Below are 19,468 nucleotides of genomic sequence, written 5' to 3'. Positions count from 1 at the left end.
TGTTGTAAATCAGTCAGAGTCTTTAAAAAATTTGTCCTGCCAAGACTGTGAAATGCATTCCTACATATTCATTTTTGAATTGATGGATGGATGACAGGCAGTAGGCAGCAGGATTGAGTACTGAACGATTCTTGTGTCAGGCTTCAGAAATCTTAGCAATCTGATCTGTAGCACATGAAAAGGAGTAGAACAAAAAGCAAAACCAGAAATATGTATGAGAATTTGGTCTAAAGTCAGAAAATAGAAGCAAAGAATTATTTTTACTAGGAGGAAGAGAAAGATAGTAAGGTTAGAGAGCTGGAACGTTTGATACCAATATGAAAAAGGGACCTGATTATTTTACATTTTATTGAAAGTTTATTGTTACCTAACTGCATGTTGAAATTTTACAGATTAGTTGAAAGACTGTAAAAATGATTGAACATTTAAACGGTTAAATTTATGAAGGTGAGGAAACAGCAAAGTGGGTTCTAATGATGATACTCCAGGAAAATGTAGGGCGATTTGGGCTTCCTTGATAACTCAGTTGGTAAAGAATCCACCTGCAATGCAGAAGACCCTGGTTTGATTCCTGGGTTGGGAAGATCTGCTGGAGAAGGGATAGACTACTCACTCCAATATTCTTGGGCTTCCCTTGTAGCTCAGCTGGTAAAGAATCCACCCTCAATGAAGGAGACATGGGTTCGATCCCTGGATTGGGAAGATCCCCTGGAGAAGGGAAAGGCTACCTACTCCAGTATTCTGGCCTGGAGAATTCCATGGACTGTATAGTCCATGGGGTTGCAAAGAGTTGGACACAACTAAGCAGCTTTCACTTTGGCAGGAAGAGTATGGCTCTGGGAACTAGAAATCCTTTGCCTTTTTCTACAGCTACTCCCAATGACCCAAGTCTCCAGATAAGTTGCCTTACCTCTTTGTATCAAATTGTCTGCATTAGATACTGAGGGCATTGGTTGATTTTTAAGGTCTCCACAGCTCAGAATTTATAATGGCTTCTCATCTACCTGAAATATGGAATGAGAAGAAACATGCAGAGTGTATGGAGTTAACCATGGAAGAAAAAAAAATACAGCATTCTTAAAGCTAATGATGAAGCATTCATAAAATTGGGAGAAATTTTATTTAGTCTATGATGTGAACATTTGGGTTCAATGCTTATCTTCTTCTTTCCTTCCCTCTACAAAGTCCATTGTCCTGCTTATTCGTGTTCAAATACCAGCTGTAAAAAATAATAAAAAGAGAATATAAATAAAATTAATGCCAAGTACAATTTCTTCTGTGAAGTCCATTGGTTTTACCCAGCCTGCCCTACTTTTTTCCAAACCTGGTTTGCATGTCAATTTTGTGTGTCTCTTTGCAAACCATGTTGCAAAAAAAAAAAAAAAAAAGGTTAAAAAAAGGAAATAAAAAGAAAGGCAACCGCAAAACTAAATATTATAAAACTAACAAACTTTCAGTACTTACAAGCAAAATAATAGAATTGCATTTTTCTCTGTACCTAAAACTTTCACAAGCCCAAGGAACTGAGAAAATAATTAACTACTATTCCCTAGGAGAATGGCAAAAGGGCTTCAGGGTTTATTGAGCAAGGACTAGCCAATTTTTAAAGTCCCGTGCAGTCCAAAGTTTCCCTGACATGATTCCTGCCTTTGAGGAAATCGAATTCCAAAAGTGAAGGCAAAGGGAAGTCACCCTAAGGAAGGTGGTTCCTTGGAATGATGAAGGCTATTTTACTTCCTAGTATGTTCCTCCTGCCCCCTACCCCATCCCCCATACTGTTTTTCCTGGAGAGTTCACCAATTTAGGGGCTTTTAGTTTTCCAGTTGTTTACAAGAGAGCCGTGTTTCAAAAGTCAAACCATTAAGAAGAGGATAGCAAACAGCAAGCAAGGGATCCCGTGAAGAGGGACAAATTGACAATGGTATGCTCTTATGAGCTCTTTACTATTTAAGGGAATTATTACCCTTTGGAAAAATAAAGTCATCCGTTAGCAGTAGTTGGAAAACAAGTCAGTTAATTGTAGTGAACACCATTGCTCGTTTTATCTGTGCGTTTTACTTATTCTTTATTTTTAAAGATAGAACCTCTGTATTTTACTTATTTTGGACATGCCCGTGGGGCACGTGGGATCTTAATTCCCTGACCAAGGATTGAATCAGTGCTCCCGGCGTCTTAACCACTGGACTGCCAGGGAAGTTCCTATCCTTGCATTTTAAAAAGAAGATTTCAAAAACATCAATTTTGAAAAATCTACTTAAAATGCCAGTTAGTAAACTGACTCTCAAAGCCAGGGAAAGAGGGGAGTCAGAAGCCTGGCAAAAAACACGCCTTGCAACCCTTGGTTCTGGGAGTGAAATCTTAAGTCTGTTTTCTGGAGTCAAGAGGGAAAGAAACATTCCCTATTTGATTCTGTATTGGCGTGTAATATATACAGAATTTTTGCAGATGAGTGAGCGAGACAAAATATGTGACACAAACACACTTGGCCTTTCTGATAGCTATTATTTAGGAAGAGGAAATGCAGCAGTGTGCAGGAGACCTGGACTATTAATAATCTCCTTCCCAGTGGTAGAGCTGAGTATCATCACGGATAGGAGTGACAGATCGATACAATCTGCCTTTCCCTTCATTCAGATTTTTAGCTCATGGCTGGAAGCCAGGGTTATATTTTCCTGTCTTTGTTCCTCCCTCCACACGTGCTCTGAGAAGCAGTTGTTATGCTTTCCTTCCGTTACTCAGCCATGTTCAGTGTGCTTCTTTGAGGCCCCAGTGAGAATTTTAATCAGTCCTGGCCGGTAATTACTGTCTCTCTCCAGATGAATCTCTTACACAGACTTCATTTTTATTCTTCACCAGTCTTAAGAAGAAGGGTGTTGCTGAAATTCTCTGTGTTTCAGAGCTGATCCGCTGAAGTTGTACCACTAGCAAGAAAGACATAAAGTGCTTCCTTTTCTCTTCTTGTAAAATGGCATTATTTTTCCTTGCTTCTCTCTTGCTTGTAAAATGGTGATGATACTTTTTCTTGACACTACTAATGCAAAATACTGGTATTTTGTGGATTACCTATACCCTGGTTTTCCCCCTCCTTGACTCTGAGAATATGTATCATTTTATAATTTCTACTTTGCACATATTCTGTTTGGTCTAAGAAAAACAAATCAGTTAGGGACATGGCTATTTCATCTTCTAGTGCATTCTTCACTTCCCCAGTGTTCCTCTGCCATGCTTCTGAATGTCACACTGAATGAATGTCTGATATAGCTTGAAATAGAATTCTTAATTTCAGTAATTTTTATTTGGTCTGACTCTCTCCATGGCACCTCAGACACCTCCTTGTGACATCCAATCACCTAAATTATCTGTTCCCAAAACTTATTTATTTAATATATGTTCATCCAAACTTTTACTAAACCAAGACGCTGAAGCCTATGAGGGTTGCAAATAAATATTAATATAAATTGGGGTTCCTACGCTAGTATGAGAATAGCTATGTAAATAAATAGCTATATTATATGATGATGTGCCAAGGGCTATGTGAATGGGGCAGATAGTAAATTTTATAGAAGTTCAGTAGTGGTATTGAAACATTCTGACTGCTGTCATCAGGGTATGCTTCACAGGGGAGGTGGCTTTTAAGCTCAGCTCTTAATAGTAGCTGCTGCTGCTGCTAAGTCACTTCAGTCGTGTCCAACTCTGTGCAACCCAATGGACAGCAGCCCACCAGGCTTCCCCGTCCCTAGGATTCTCCAAGCAAGAACACTGGAGTAGGTTGCCATTTCCTTCTCCAATGCATGAAAGTGAAAAGTGAAAGTGAAGTCACTCAGTCGTGTCTGATTCTTCCTGACCCCATGGACTGCAGCCTACCAGGCTCCTCTGTCCATGGGATTTTCCAGGCAAGAGTACTGGAGTAGGAGGGAATTTCAAATGAGTGGAAGGGAATTTTAGGAAGAGGGAATATTTTTAAAAAGATGCAGAGGTATAACAATGATAGGTATGTACTTGGGAGGAAGGCTATTATATCTTGAAGCCTCTAAAACAATTTCTTTATTTATGGCTGCACCATATGTCATGGGGGATTTTAGTTACTCAACCAAAGATCAAGACCATGCGCCTTTCAGTGGAAGTGCAGAGTCTTAACTACTGGACCACCAGGGAAGTCTCTAAACCAATTTATTTAGATTAAAAATTAATACTGGAAAATTAGCTAAGTATTAGATTATGGGCTATGGTTTTTCCTGTGATCATGTATGGATGTGAGAGTTGGACTGTGAAGAAGCCTGAGCACCAAAGAATTGATGCTTTTGAATTGCGGTGTTGGAGAAGACTCTTGAGAGTCCCTTGGACTGCAAGGAGATCCAACTAATCCATTCTGAAGGAGATCAGCCCTGGGATTTCTTTGGAAGGAATGATGCTAAAGCTGAAACTCCAGTACTTTGGCCACCTCATGTGAAGAGTTGACTCATTGGAAAAGACTGTGATGCTGGGAGGGATTGTGGGCAGGAGGAGAAGGGGACGACAGAGGATGAGATGGCTGGATGGCATCACTGACTTGATGGACGTGAGTCTGAGTGAACTCCGGGTGATGGACAGGGAGGCCTGGTGTGCTGTGATTCATGGGGTCGCAAAGAGTCGGACATGACTGAGTGACTGAACTGAACTGAACTGAACCTAATAAAAGGCTAAGAAATCTAAACCTAATTCAGTAGGCATGGGATAGGACATGATTAGACAGTTAGGTTTGGGAGAGTCTATACTGGGAGACCCTTTGCCTGCCCTTTTGTGTTAAGGACTGAATCCAGGACCTGAGCTTGGAAGAAGCAGGTGGTCATGGAAGGGGGAAGACATTTTAGAGGCAGAAGTCACAAAATGTGAGGTCTAAGCAAATAGAAGAAAGAAACCTGAGACGAACGAGAAGCGAGGCTGCGTTCTGCTCTACAGGACTGGCTGGGTGAATCTAGTTTAACATGTATATATCCTGGGGTATGGTGGAGACTGCAAGGGGGGGGTCTATTTTGGGAGAAAAGAGCCCCAACTGTACTTATTCATTTCTGATGCACAACTTCTTCACATTTTACATTTCTGAAATTAGGATGCTTCTTACCATCTCTGGGTACATTAAATGTGGACGTTTTCCTTGAAAAGAAGTTGGTAAATCGATGGTGAATATTGCAATTGATGGCACTTTATCATCATAGAAATAAAGTATAAAATATATGTTATTACCTGTATTAGATTTTCCTTTCAAACTATCAAATTATTTCACTCTCATTGTTATTAAGCCAAACACCAAGTAAACATAAATTACATTTAAGTATTAAGCACACAGTAAATATTATTCATCAAACTCCTACATTGCCCAAAGGAAAGAATCGTTGGGAGAATAAATCAGCTGCCAGAGCTTTGGGGAGATTATGAATGCATCCATCAAATGTGTACCACAGAGCTCTTATAAGAAAGTCACTCTTTTAAGGGCTGGAGGGATACAAAGATGAACGAGAAAGAAACTCTCTTAGGGTAGGACTAGGTGAGGTGAACTTACAAGTTATTACAAAAGAAAGGCAGGTGCACAGAATTTTCACGGAACAAAGAATGATTTATCATGGACAGATCCTTCAGATGTGCTTCAAGTGCTCTGGGGAGGGGACGCTCATAGGCACTTGGGGATACCAGGCAAGGTTTCATGAAGGAGGTAGCATTTAAGTTGGGCCAGGGAGAATGGGTAGGATTTCCACAGATAGAGGTGAAGTAGGCAAACGTGGGCTTGCCTGGAGGCTCAGTGATAAAGAATCTGCCTGTGATGCAGGAGATATGGGTTCAATCCCTGGGTCAGGAAGATCCCTGGATAAGGAACTGGCAGCCCACTCCAGTATTCTTGCCTGGGAAATCCCATGGGCAGAGGAACCTGGCAGAAATAGTCCATGGGGCTGCAAGAGAGTCAGACATGACTTAGCAACTAAACCACCACCACACAATCACAAGTAAATCCAAGTGAACTATGTGTTGTGGACCAGATGAAGTTCGAAAAACCATGCATATTCAGGGAACACAACAGTCCCAGATAGTTGCAGGGCAAAGTACGAATAATAATAATAACAAGAAACGTTTATTGAGCAAACACTATGTACTGGGTCCTACTATGTTTTACTGGGTGATATGTAGAATGATTGATCCCATTTTAAAGCTGAGGACAGTGAGCCCAGGTCAGTTAATTTACCCAGGGGCCTAAGAGCTCAAGCAGAACCAGTTGTCATTATTCCTTTCAGAAGTCGTGTGCACGTAAGGGCACACACAAACATATACAGTAGTGAAAGAAAGCTGGACTCAGGTTTGGGCAGGTTCTACAAATTACGTGATGGAGTCTGACGTAGACCCTGTAGCTGATGTGAAGGCAGTCTCTGCATTTGAAACACTTGGCCACCCGCCTTTTGGTGTGTGTGTAATAGAGTCAATGTGTGCAGTGGTCTTCATTTTATTTATTTATTCATTTGGCTCTGCTAGGTCTTTGCTGCTGTGAGGAGGCTTTCTCTAGCTGTGGCAAGCAGGTGCTCCTCTAGTTATGGTGTGCAGGCTTCTCATTGTGGTGGCTTCCCTTGTGGCAGAGCACGGCTCTAGGGCACCCGGGCTTCAGTAGTTGTGACGCAGAGGCTGAGTAGTTTTGGCTCAAGGCCTTAGCGTGCAGGTTCAGTAGTTGTGGTACACAGCTTAGTTGTCCCTTATCATGTGGGCTCTTCTTGGACCAGGGATTGAACCAGTGTCCCCTTGCAATCTGCATTGCAAGGCAGATTCTTAACCATTGGAACACCAGGGAGGCCCTATTAATGATTTTTAGGAATATGGCATCAGAGGAGTGTAGGCTGTGTGCCAAATTCTAGCAGCCTCTAGGGAACTTTTAAAACCTTTACATTTTTATAGGACTTTACATTATCAAAAAACCTTTTCCTTTTCCTATGTCATTTATTTTAATTCTTAGATCAATGTGGCATGTCTCCCTGCATTGAGTATATGGGGAAATGTACCCCTCACTGGCACTAACTTCGCCTAAACAAGCCCCAGGGCTGACAGATGGTAGAGCTAGAGAAGGAAACAAGATCTTCTGGAGCTTAAATCATTGCTACTGCCTTTTTCTCAAGCCTTTTTTTCCTTTCACTGGTTTTACATCAACAATGCCCTCATTACATTCAAAGGTGTAAATGGGTCTGCATACAGTAACTGATGGGTTTTCTCAACACCAGAAATCAGTTCTCCTGAATAGAAAATAGTATCTGTGCCCAGTAAGAGAGAACGACTAGTTTCTGACAGCAGCAGGGTCACACTGGTCAGGTGCTTGCTCAAGAGGCAGTAGCTTCTGTACTTTTCCATTGGTGAGGAGGGAGCCGTCCTTGCTGCTCCCTCTTGAAGCAGTGTCCGGACTTCATGGCAATTTCCCCAGACTTCTCTTTTGGGAACTGGGTCAGCTGTCCAACTATCTCACATTAAATCATTCATCTCACAACCTTTCTAATTTCCTCCTCCCCACCTGCAGCTTATTAGTGAAATAGAATGCTCACAGTGCTTGGCTGAAGGGTCCCTGTTTCCAAATTCAGCACAATTCTTTGTCATATATTTGAATATTAAATTTCAACACTTGTTATTTCAGAGACTGTCCACTGTGTTTTGAGTTAATATCTTGGCCAATGAGGTGCTGAGCAATCACCTATTCTTGAGGCTGACAGCACATTGTGCTTTTAATATTGTCATAATATCTCTAAATGTAAGGGAGAAGAATGTAAGAGTTTCCTAGTTGCCATGACGAATTATCACAAATTTAGTGCCTTCAAACAACAGAATTTTTCCCTCACAGTTGCAGAGGCTACAAAAGCTGTCATAGGGCCAGGCACCGTCTAGGACACCGGGTAGAGTCCTTCCTTGCCTCTTCACAGTTTCTGATGCAGGCTGTTGATCCAGCTGTTGCTTGCTTTACAATGGCAAAGCTTACAATCCAAACTCTGCCTTTGTCATCACGTTGTGTTCTTTCTGAGTGTCTGTTTCGAACATGGCATTTTCTTCTTCTTATAAGGACTTATGCAGGTCATACTGAATTGTTGTTTAGTCCCTGAGGCCTGTCTGACTCTTTTGCGACCCCATGGACTGTAGCGCACCAGGCTCCTCTGTCCATGGGGTTTCCCAGGCAAGAATACGAGAGCGGGTTGCCATTTTCTACTCCAGGAGATCTTCCTGACCCAGAGATCGACCCTTTGTCTCCTGCTTTTTGATAGGGGGATTCTTTACCACTGAGCCACTTGGGAAGCACCACATTTAATTAGGGATACCCTAAGACCTCATCTTAACTGCAAAGACCCTATTTCTAAAATGAGTCATACAGATACCGAGAGTTAGAGGATTTCAACATATCTTTTGGAGAGATATAGTTTTAACCCATAAGGTAGTAACCAATAATTGGTACTTTTCCTTTCATTATGGTTAATGATATACAGATATAGATTGTAAATTTCTTAAGGCTATGAGTTGAACTATAGTAGAGGAAATACTATTTTGTCCTTCTTTGGTAAATTCATAATAGTTGTTAGAACCACTATTTTAATTGCTTCACAATGAGACATTATTTTTTCTCTGTCTTTTCTACCAGATATGAACTCCATGAGTGTAAGGGTCGTACCTCGTTCATCTTTGTATCCAGACAATGCTAGCATAATTTGGGAAGGTAGTATTGCACAGTGGTAACCCTGTCATAGGAAATGGATGTTGTGAATTCTAATCCTGGCTTTGCTAGGTATTAGCTGTGTAATATTAGGCAAGTGTGTTAGCCTCAGAATCTTCACCTGGAAAAGAATGAGAACTATATTACTATTCTCATTGTTTTATGAGATTAAACTCTTTAGCCCATTGCCTAGCTGTTACCATGACTATATTCTCAGTAAATATTTGTAGAATTGAGTTGAAGGAGATCTAGTGATTCAGTAATTGTTCTGCCATTAAATTACTCTGACACTGGCAAAACCTAAATTTTCTAGGCCTTATATTTTTTAATCTGAAAATTAAGGGAGTTGGATGAGATGGCTCTACGTTTCCTTCCAGTCTAATATTCTGTAAATTAAGCTAATATCTTCTGATGACTTACAGTTCTATGTATAGTTGATTGTGTTCTCTTCTAATAAACATGGATTTATCAAAGAAGGATGTATTATTATTGGTTTACCTTCCATATTTACTATTTTGTGCTGCAATTGTTTGATTTTATTATTTTAGCTAAATAAAGTTAGGAAATATTTACTGATGTCTATTGTTAATCAGGTTCTGTGCTAGGTTATGAACACATACAGATGATTAACATACTGTTCTTCCCTGTACTATATTTGAATCTCAAAGAAATTGAGATTTCCTATCTTTTTTTGAAATTGTAGTTAGACAGTGATAGAAAATAAAGGATTCTGGTGTTCTAAAGTCACCTTATTCCTCTTTTGTACTTTCTTCTGGTGCACACACATCCCTCCCCCAACCCACCTTCCTAGTCTCAAAACAAAAACCGAGAAGGTGGGGAGCATTTCCCTAAGTTGCTTCCTGCTGGCCCTTCTCTGCTGATTCTTTACTATTGTCAAAGGCGAGTCCCTTACAGGGAGCAGGGCCAATCCAGGCAGCTCTGGGTAGTGAGCGGATTGTAGGAGTGTCTGCTTAGAGACTCCAAAGTGATAGCTCTTTTTGGAGCCATTCCATTTGGATGTGGCCTGTTTAACACCTTTCTCCATTCAGTTGGGGATATTGAGGGCTTCTCTAGTAGATAGTATTTGAGCTGAGATTTGAAGGTGTGTGTGTGTGTGTGTATATATATATATATATATATATATATATATATATATATATACGGAGAGAGAGAGAGGAAACAAGACAAATGAAGGCTGGTGGGGAAAAAGGAAGTGTGAGTGTGAAAGTCCTGAAGAGAAGCTGCATCTGTCAGGGGGTTAGAAGGAAGGCCAGTGTGACCAAGATGTGGTTTGATATGACATCATAGAATCTGCTGGAACATACACAACCTCAAACAGTGGGCTAAGGCTTTTGGATTTTACTCAAAAGCCAGGGGGAAATTATCTGCATCTCAAGTAAGTATTTTATTGTTCCAAGTATTACACAAAATTCTAGTCTCAGACAGGTTTATTGCTTCTAAGAAGTTACTTTCTTAAGCCCTGAAGTCCTTCCTGTTTCTATGAGGTGACTCTGTCCACACCTATTGAGCAAGTTAAGTAAAACTTGAACCCGAAGGGTGACACATGGCGTTAGTTAAGGGAAGAGGAAGGAACATCGTCACTTGTTTACCTTGAATTTTGATAAAAGATTTGGATTTTGAAATGGAACTGTGTGCATGTAGTGGGGGAGGTGGAGATACTAAATCACTAATGAGAACTGAATTAAGCAATTGGTAACGTCAACTTGAGAACTGTGGCTTGTGATAGGACAAACCAATGCTCTTTGCTTGCATAAAAAGTAGTGGCCCATGATGGCATTACTTTCCTTTATGATTCTATTTTATGAAAATTTTATCAGTCCTTTTTGAGGAGGAATTTTACTTGGTTGGAAGAAAGTGATTAATAGATATGAAAGAATTACCTAAAAATCCCATTAAGCAAAATAAAATCTTAGCCTATAACCAAATACCAAACCTTCAGTTAATAGAACAATAATTCTCAACACTAGCATAAACAATATGAGGAGCTAGAAAATCATGATATCACTATCATCAATATGTGATTGGTTTTTAAAAATTCTCTGTGAGTTATTAATATTTTAAAAGTTGACCAACTAAAATAAGAATGCATACTTGTTTTTTAAAAAAGTGCAAACCATATATAGAATAAAAATTGAAAGCCTTCCTTCATGACCTTCCATATTCTTCCTTGGTGACTCATATGTTAAAGAATCTGCCTGAAATGCAGGAGACCTGGGTCTGATCTCTGGGTCAGGAAGATCCCCTGGAGAAGGGAATAGTGACTCACTCCAGTATTCTTGCCTGGAGTATTCTTCCATGGACAGAGGAGTCCTACAGTGCAGGGACTTGCTAAGAGTTAGGTATGACTGAGCTGGTAACACTTTCACTTTCACTCTTCTCTCAACTCCTCCAGAGGTAACCACTGTTAACAGATTAGTATATGCAGATCTTCCTCACCATGCAATGAGGTTATGTCCTGATAGACCTACCATAAACTGAAAATATTGTTAGTTGAAATACATTTGATACATTTAACCTGCCAAACAGCATAGCTGAGCCCAGCTGAATTTTAATGTTCTCAGAAAAATTTATTCACCTATAGTTGGGCAAAATCATTTAATATAAAGTCTAGGTTATGTTGAACATTTCATGTAATTTGTTGACTACTATACTGAAAGTGAGAAATAGAATGGTTGTAGATGTATTGATTGTTTATCCTCATGATGATATGGCTGACTGGGAGCTGTGGGTTGTTGCCCTGCCCAGCATCACAAGTATTATTTCCTATGTCACTAGCCTGAAAATAAAATTTCATAATTCTAAGTATCAGTCAGTTCAGTTGCTCATTTGTGACCCCATGGACTGCAGCACGTCAGGCCTCCCTGTCCATCACCAACTCCCAGAGATTACTCAAACTCATGTCCATTGAGTTAGTGATGCCATCCGACTATCTCATCCTCTGTCATCCCCTTCTCTGCCCACCTTCAATCTTTCCCAGCATCAGGGTCTTTTCAAATGAGTCAGTTCTTCACATTCTTCACCAAATCAGATGACCAAAGTATTGGGGTTTCAGCTTCAGTATCAGTCCTTCCAATGAATATTCAGGACTGATTTCCTTTAGGATTGACTGATTGGATCTCCTTGCAGTCCAAGGGACTCTCAAGAGTGCTGGTTTCTTTTGAATGCCACTTTCACATCAATGTAAAGTTGAAAAATTCTAAGTCAGACAATTTTAAGTGGGGGACCATCCATATTATGTAATCATTTTTATGTTTATACATGTCACTGTATGTGGCTCAGTGTTAAAAGAATCTGCCTGCAATGCAGGAGACACAGGAGAAGAGGGTGAGATCCCTGGGTTGGAAAGATCCCCTGGAGGAGGAAATGGCACCTACTTCAGTATCCTTGCAAGGAGGATCCCATGGACAGAGGAGCCTGACAGGGTAGTCCATGGGGGTAGCAAAGAGTTGGACATGACTGAGTGACTGAGTACATATAAATACGTGATCTTTCTTCAAGAAAAAAGAATAAATGGGATCATATTGTGCCCATTGTTCTCCTTTTCCCCTACTTTGTTTGTCTTAAAAATGTTTTTGCACATAACTGTCTATACTTTTCAATGAGTGCCGAGTAGTCCACTGAATTAAATTATCACAAGTTATTCGCTATTTCTCAACTGATACTCATTTAAAACATCAACTTTTCACAATTGCAAACAATGTCATAAGAAACATACTTGTTTTCTGCACATGTAAGAGTACTTTTATAGAATAAATTCTTAAAAGTAGAATTATTGGAACACATTTTAAAATTCTGATACTGTTGAATTGTGTGCTGGCGTGCTTCAGTCGTATTTGACTCTTGGAGACCCTGTGGCTGAAGGCCTCCAGGCTCCTCTGTCCATGGGATTATCCAGGCCAAGATTACTGGAGAGGGTTGCCATGCCCTCCTCCATGGGATCTTCCCAACCCAGGGCTTGAACCTGGTCTCCTGCTTTGGCAGGCGGGCTCTTTGCCCTAGTGTCATTTGGGAAACCCACTGTCAAATTACTCCACTAATAAAATTTTATTGATTTATATTACTACAAAGTTCTAAGAGCCCATTTGCTTGTAACTTCACCAGTACTGGATACCACCAGTTTTAATTTTTTGTTCATTTTTTTTGGTGGGCAACAGTTAGTATCCGACTGTTGTTTTAAGTTTTACTTTCCTGATTACTTGTAAGTTTGAACATACAAGTATATTGATGATTTGAGCTTTCTCTGTAAGTTATCTCTTCAGAGTCTTTATTCATTTAAAAATACTTTTCTTCAAAGAATAATTTAAATATTCCTTATGTATTATGGCCTTTAACCAACTATGTATCACAAGTAATTTCTTGTTGTCATTTAGCTTTAGCCTATGCATATTATAGCTTCCACTGAACAGAAGTTTTTAACATTTATGTTACTAATGCTCTCTGAACTTTCTAATCTACTCTTACTTAAACACTCTATATTTTTCTGCTATTACTTTGAATATTTAAAGTTATTTTTAGGGACTTTCTTGGCTGTCCAGTGGTTAAGAGTTAGCCTTCCAATGCAGAGGGTGTGGAGTCGATCCTTGATTGAGGAGGTAAGATCCCACATGCCTCATGGCTAAAAACATAAAGCAGAAGCAATATTGTAACAAATTCAATAAAGACTTTAAAAAATATCTACATCAAAGAAATTATTTTTTACATTTAGCTCCTTAAGTCATCTGGAATTATTTTTATAACTTAATAAAAGACTATAACTTAATTGTTTCCATACAGGTACCAATCCCATTTATTAGAAGGGCTAAACTTTTCCCAATGAATTCAAATAAGTTAATGATATGATAAATTTATGAATATGCATGGATATGTTTTGGGATTTTCTATTCATTGACAATATTTGATTTTTCAGTATTCTTTTCATTTACCTATCCTGTTTGACCACACAATCCTAACTCTTTTAACGTTTTCTATACCCGAAATATCAGTAACCTCAGATATGCAGATGACCACCCTTATGGCAGAAAGTGAAGAGGAACTAAAAAGCCTGTTGATGAAAGTGAAAGAGGAAAGTGAAAAGTTGGCTTAAAGCTCAACATTTAGAAAGCAAAGATCATGGCATCTGGTCCCTTCACTTCATGGGAAATAGATGGGGAAACAGTAGAAACAGTGTCAGACTATTTTTGGGGGCTCCAAAATCACTGCAGATGGTGATTGTAGCCAAGAAATTAAAAGACACTTACTCCTTGGAAGGAAAGTTATGACCAACCTAGATAGCATATTCAAAAGCAGAGACATTACTTTGCCAACAAAGGTCCATCTAGTCAAGGCTATGGGTTTTCCTGTGGTCATGTATGGATGTGAGAGTTGGACTGTGAAGAAGGCTGAGCGCCGAAGAATTGATGCTTTTGAACTGTGGTGATGGAGAAGACTCCTGAGAGTCCCTTGGACTGCAAGGAGATCCAACCAGTCCATTCTGAAGATCAACCCTGGGATTTCTTTGGAAGGAATGATGCTAAAGCTGAAACTCCAGTACTTTGGCCACCTGATGCAGAGTTGACTCATTGGAAAAGACTCTGATGCTGGGAGGGATTGTGGGCAGGAGGAGAAGGGGACGGCAGAGGATGAGATGGCTGGATGACATCACTGACTTGATGGACATGAGTTTGAGTGAACTCCGGGAGTTGGTGATGGACAGGGAGGCCTGGCGTGCTGCGATTCATGGGGTCACTACGAGTCAGACACTACTGTGCAACTGAACTGAACTGAACTGATACCCAAGTAGGGTAATTTTCTCAATGTTCACCTTACCTCTATCCCCTACCATTATTTTCAAATTTTTAGTTGGTTTTGTGCACTTTCTCTTTCAGATGGGTGTAAGAATATGTGTCAAATTTTATAAACTAGCAAGCAAACAAAACCTATGTAGATTTTGAATTCAGTACGTAGAATGTTTTAGAAAATTTGAAAATAATAGGCATGTTTACAAGAAGGACCTTCTCATATGGGAGCATGGTATTTTTTTCCCTTACTCTGGACTTGATAATGTTCTTCATAAAATATTAAAAATGCTTGCTAAGTTCATTCCTGTTTTATGAAATTTTGGCTATTTTGTTAGTGCTTCTTTCCTCTGTTATTACAAGTTCATATCAGCCCCTGCTGCTCTATGAGAAATTTATTTCTCTTTATATATCCTTTGAATCTTACATATAGGAAAATTATCTTACTAAGTCTGTTCTTCAGTGGATTGTCTTGGATATTCTGGTTATGCAGCCATGTCACAAACAAATCTTATGGTTTAGTTTCTTTCTTTACAAATTCTGTACCTCCTATTTGTGATATGAAGTACAGCAGTGATCATTGGTGAGGGTTATTGTCATCTCTTCTTTCCTTCTCACTGTATTAGAAACACATTTTCAACACTTTGGTGGGTGTTCCTGACAGATACTTTTCATTATGTTAAGAAAATTTTCCTTCTATTCCTAACTTACTTAGGATTTTTCAAAGCAAATAAATCATACCATTCTTGGTGTCTATTGTACTGAATTTTTTCTTTCATCCAGAGATTTAGTGATTTATGTTAATATTTTATATCCTAATGTTGAAGTATCTTTGTATTCCTGGGACACATCCTACTGTGTTGAGAAGTATTATTTTTAATATGGTATTTGGCTCAAATTGATATTTTTATTAGGACATATGTATCAGAATTAATGTGAGATTAGCTTAATTTTCTCTCTCCTTTCTTTCCTTCCTTCCTTCTTTTATGCCTTCTATATATAGTTTGTGTATACATGCTAAGTCTCTTCGGTCGTGTCTGACTCTTTGTGATCCTATGAACTATAGCTGGCCAGTCTCCTCTGTCCATAGGATTCTCAGGCAGGATCAGATTAATTAGCTTCAGAGAATGCATCTTGTTTCATGCTCTTGGACAATTAATATAAGATTTGTATTTATCTTGAAAATTTAGTATAGCACTGGTAAAATAAACTGGATCTCATCTCAAGATTTTTTGACTAGTTTGAATGCTGTAAAAAATTCAGTCCACGTCTTTCAGATAACTGTTTATAGAAAATTATAGAACTTTGGAATATGGGTTAATAGCACAAAATTTTTCTGCCAGTTTAGTTTTTCTTCTTTGATGCTTTAGAACAATGATTTTGAATTAATTTTGTTAAATATCTTCTCCTCTACCCTTTTATTTCTATTAACAAACATTTACTGAACACCTAGATATAGGTGTTCATATAGAACATGAGGTGGTTAGAGGAAATTAGACAATGTAGAAACAGACTTGTGTACAATTAGCTTTATCAGTTCAGTTCAGTCCAGTCACTCAGTCGTGTCCAACTCTTTGCGACCCCATGGACCACAGCATGCCAGGCCTCCCTGTCCATCACCAACTCCTGGAGTTCACCCAAACTCTATCCGTTGAGTTGGTGATGCCATCCAAACATCTCATCCTCTGTCCTCCCCTTCTCCTCCTGCCCTCAATCTTTGCCAGCATCAGGGTCTTTTCAAATGAGTCAGCTCTTCACATCAGGTGGCCAAAATATTGGAGTTTCAGTTTCAGCATCAATCCTTCCAGTGAACACCCAGGACTGATCTCCTTTGGGATGGACTGGTTGGATCTCCTTGAAGTCCAAGATACTCTCAAGAGTCTTCTCCAACACCACAGTTCAAAAGCATCAATTCTTCGATGTTCAGCTTTCTTCACAATTCAACTCTCACATCCATATATGACCACAGGAAAAACCATAGCCTTGACTAGACAGAACTTTGTTGGCAAATTAATGTCTCTGCTTTTGAATACGCTGTCTAAGTTTTTCATAACTTTTCTTCCAAGGAGTAAGCATCTTTTAATTTCATGGCTGCAATCACCATCTGCAGTGATTTTGGAGCCCCCCAAAATAAAGTCTGACACTGTTTCCACTGTTTCCCCATCTATTTGCCATGAAGTGATGGGGCCAGATGCCATGATCTTTGTTTTCTGAATGTTGAGCTTTAAGCCAACTTTTTTACTCTCCTCTTTCACTTTCATCAAGAATCTCTTTAGTTGTTCACTTTCTGCCATAAGGGTGGTGTCATCTGCATATGTGAAGTTATTGATATTTCTCCTGGCAATCTTGATTCCAGATTGTGCTTCCTCCAGCCCAGCATTTCTCATGATGTACTCTGCATATAGTTAAATTAACCTGATAATCTAACTGTAAAATATTAAGTCTTAAAGGAATGATCTGAAAAAAGTGATATTAGAATGTTGGATATAGAACATGAGGTGGTTAGAGTAAATAGTGTAGAAACAGACTTGTGTACAATTAGCTTTATAATCTTACTGTAAAATATTAAATCTTAAAAGAATGATCAGAAAAAATTGATATGAGAATGAAGGCAGTCACCATGTCTTGCTCTTTGTTGGCAGCACACAGCGTCACTCCAGGACATTGCTTCAGAGGTGTAAGACCTCCCATCCATAAACTACTGATGCATCTTAAAGAAATGCTATGACATTTCAGAGATGAAGTTAGATAAGAACTTGGAATTCTTTAATTTGTTTTATAGACAATGAGGTACTCCTGAATTTTTCTGAGTAGGTAGAAAACTTGATCTGGTTTCATTTTATTATGAAACAAAGGTGATGATGAAGGGGAAGATGGTTTCAGGGTATTATAATTATCTTAGTGGCAATTTTATAGAAAATGAAGTAAATAGTAGAAAATCTTTGGAAATCAGGATTTGAAGGTTGAAATCACATTTGTTTGGAAACATTAGTTTTTCCCCACATTTATCACAAAGGATACTTTTTATCAGGGTAGTTATTAAAATAAAAAATTTCTAATTTTGGTCCTGGAGAAGACTCTTGAGAGTCCCTTGGACAGCGAGATCAAACCAGTCAATCTTAAAGGAAATCAATCCTGATATTCACTGGAAGGATTGATGTTGAAGCTGAAACTCCAATACTTTGGCTATCTGATATGAAGAGCTTACTCACCAGGGCTTCCCTAGTGGTGCAGAGGTTAAAGTATCTGCCTGCAATGTGGGAGACCTGGGTTCGATCCCTGGGTCAGGAAGATCCCCTGGAGAAGGAAATGGCAACCCACTCCAGTACTCTTGCCTGGAGAATCTCATGGACGGAGGAGCATGGTGGGCTACAGTCCACGGGTTGCAAAGAGTCAGGCACGACTGAGCGACTTCACTTTCACTTTCACTCATTGGAAGAGACCCTGATATTGGGAAAGACTGAGGGCTGGAGGAGAAGGGGGCAACTGAAGGTGAGACGGTTGGATGGCATCATCGACTCAGTAGACATGAGTTTGAGCAAACTCAGGGAGATTGTGAAGGAGAGGGAAGCCTGACATGTAGCAGTCCATGGGGTCACAAGAATTTGACACAACTGAGAGACTGAACAACGAAGTTATTAAAATATTTACTAATTAGTGTGATACATGTCCTGATAATCAGAACAGGAAACTGATCTATTTTGATCAAAATAGACAAAGTCATAAACATGTAATTAACAAGGGTGACCATACTGGTATGTACTGGCTGAATGTCAAATTTGCCCTTGACTCTGATTTTACAGCCATGGATCTCATGATCTAAAATGTTCTACTAGTTAAACACATTTCATAAACCTAGTAAAAATTTTATTTTCCAATTTCTGATTTAATATATTTTTCTAGAATCTATTCTTTCAATAAATTTCTATAATTTATATTAGCTTAAGATTAGTATCACACACTTAATTGATACAGTATTAACATCTGTCAGTAAAACCTGATTGTTGGTTGGCATAGAGTCCTTAGACAAACATGTCATTTATATTTGGTATCTTGAAATATTAAAATATTTACCTAATTTTATAAAATTCCCAGAAGATGGGTGGACTGCTGTCCTCAAGTAATAGTGTTAATTTACTTCATGTACCTTATAGTAACCTGGAGATACTTTAAAACTCAATCTCTCTCTCATCTCTCTCTCTCTCTCTCTCTCTCTCACACACACACACACCCCATGAATGTCTTTTTAATTGACCATATTCATTAGTTGCCAAAGTCTCTACCACTCCCTTTTGTATTACACATTTATATTATTTTATCCAACTGAACCTTGAAGGCATATGTATTTGTCATCCCTGATTTAGATCTTTATAGGGCTTCCCTGGTGGCTCAGATGGTAAAGAATTGCCTGCAGTGTGGGAGACTTGGGTTCGATTCCTGGATTAGGCAGATCCCTTGGAGAAGGGAAGGGCTATCCACTCGAGTATTCTGACCTGGAAAATCTCCATGGACAGAAGAGCCTGGCGGGCTACAGTCCATGGGGAAGCAAAGAGTTGGACACAACTGAATGACTTTCATTCATTCATTCAGGTCTTTGGGGACATCAGTTTGTTCATGTCATTATCTAGTTCCAATCATCATGAGTCATGCTGTGATAGCATTTTAAAAATTTCTGAGGTGACTCCATCTCTTAAGCACCATTAACTCTGAAGATTTTACGATTTACATTTGGCAGATTTTGCCTGAGCTGAATTTGCTTTGACTTCCATTTTAAAGACTTTTGACTCTTTAATATTCTACTATTGAACTTCCCAATGATTTTGAAAATGACAATTCTCTTTTTATACTATACCAAACTTCTCCTTTTGATTTTATTTTGAATCTTTCTTCTATTTGTGTCTCCTGCTCCTCCTCTGAAACTAATTTCCTTAAAACTGCATTTCTCCAGCTTCCACCAATAAAAGCGTCAGTGAAA

This window comes from Capra hircus, chromosome 2, assembly GCF_001704415.2.
Source record: "Capra hircus breed San Clemente chromosome 2, ASM170441v1, whole genome shotgun sequence".
NCBI classification, from domain to species: Eukaryota; Metazoa; Chordata; class Mammalia; order Artiodactyla; family Bovidae; genus Capra; species Capra hircus.
Note: the sequence above shows the minus strand (reverse complement) of the source record.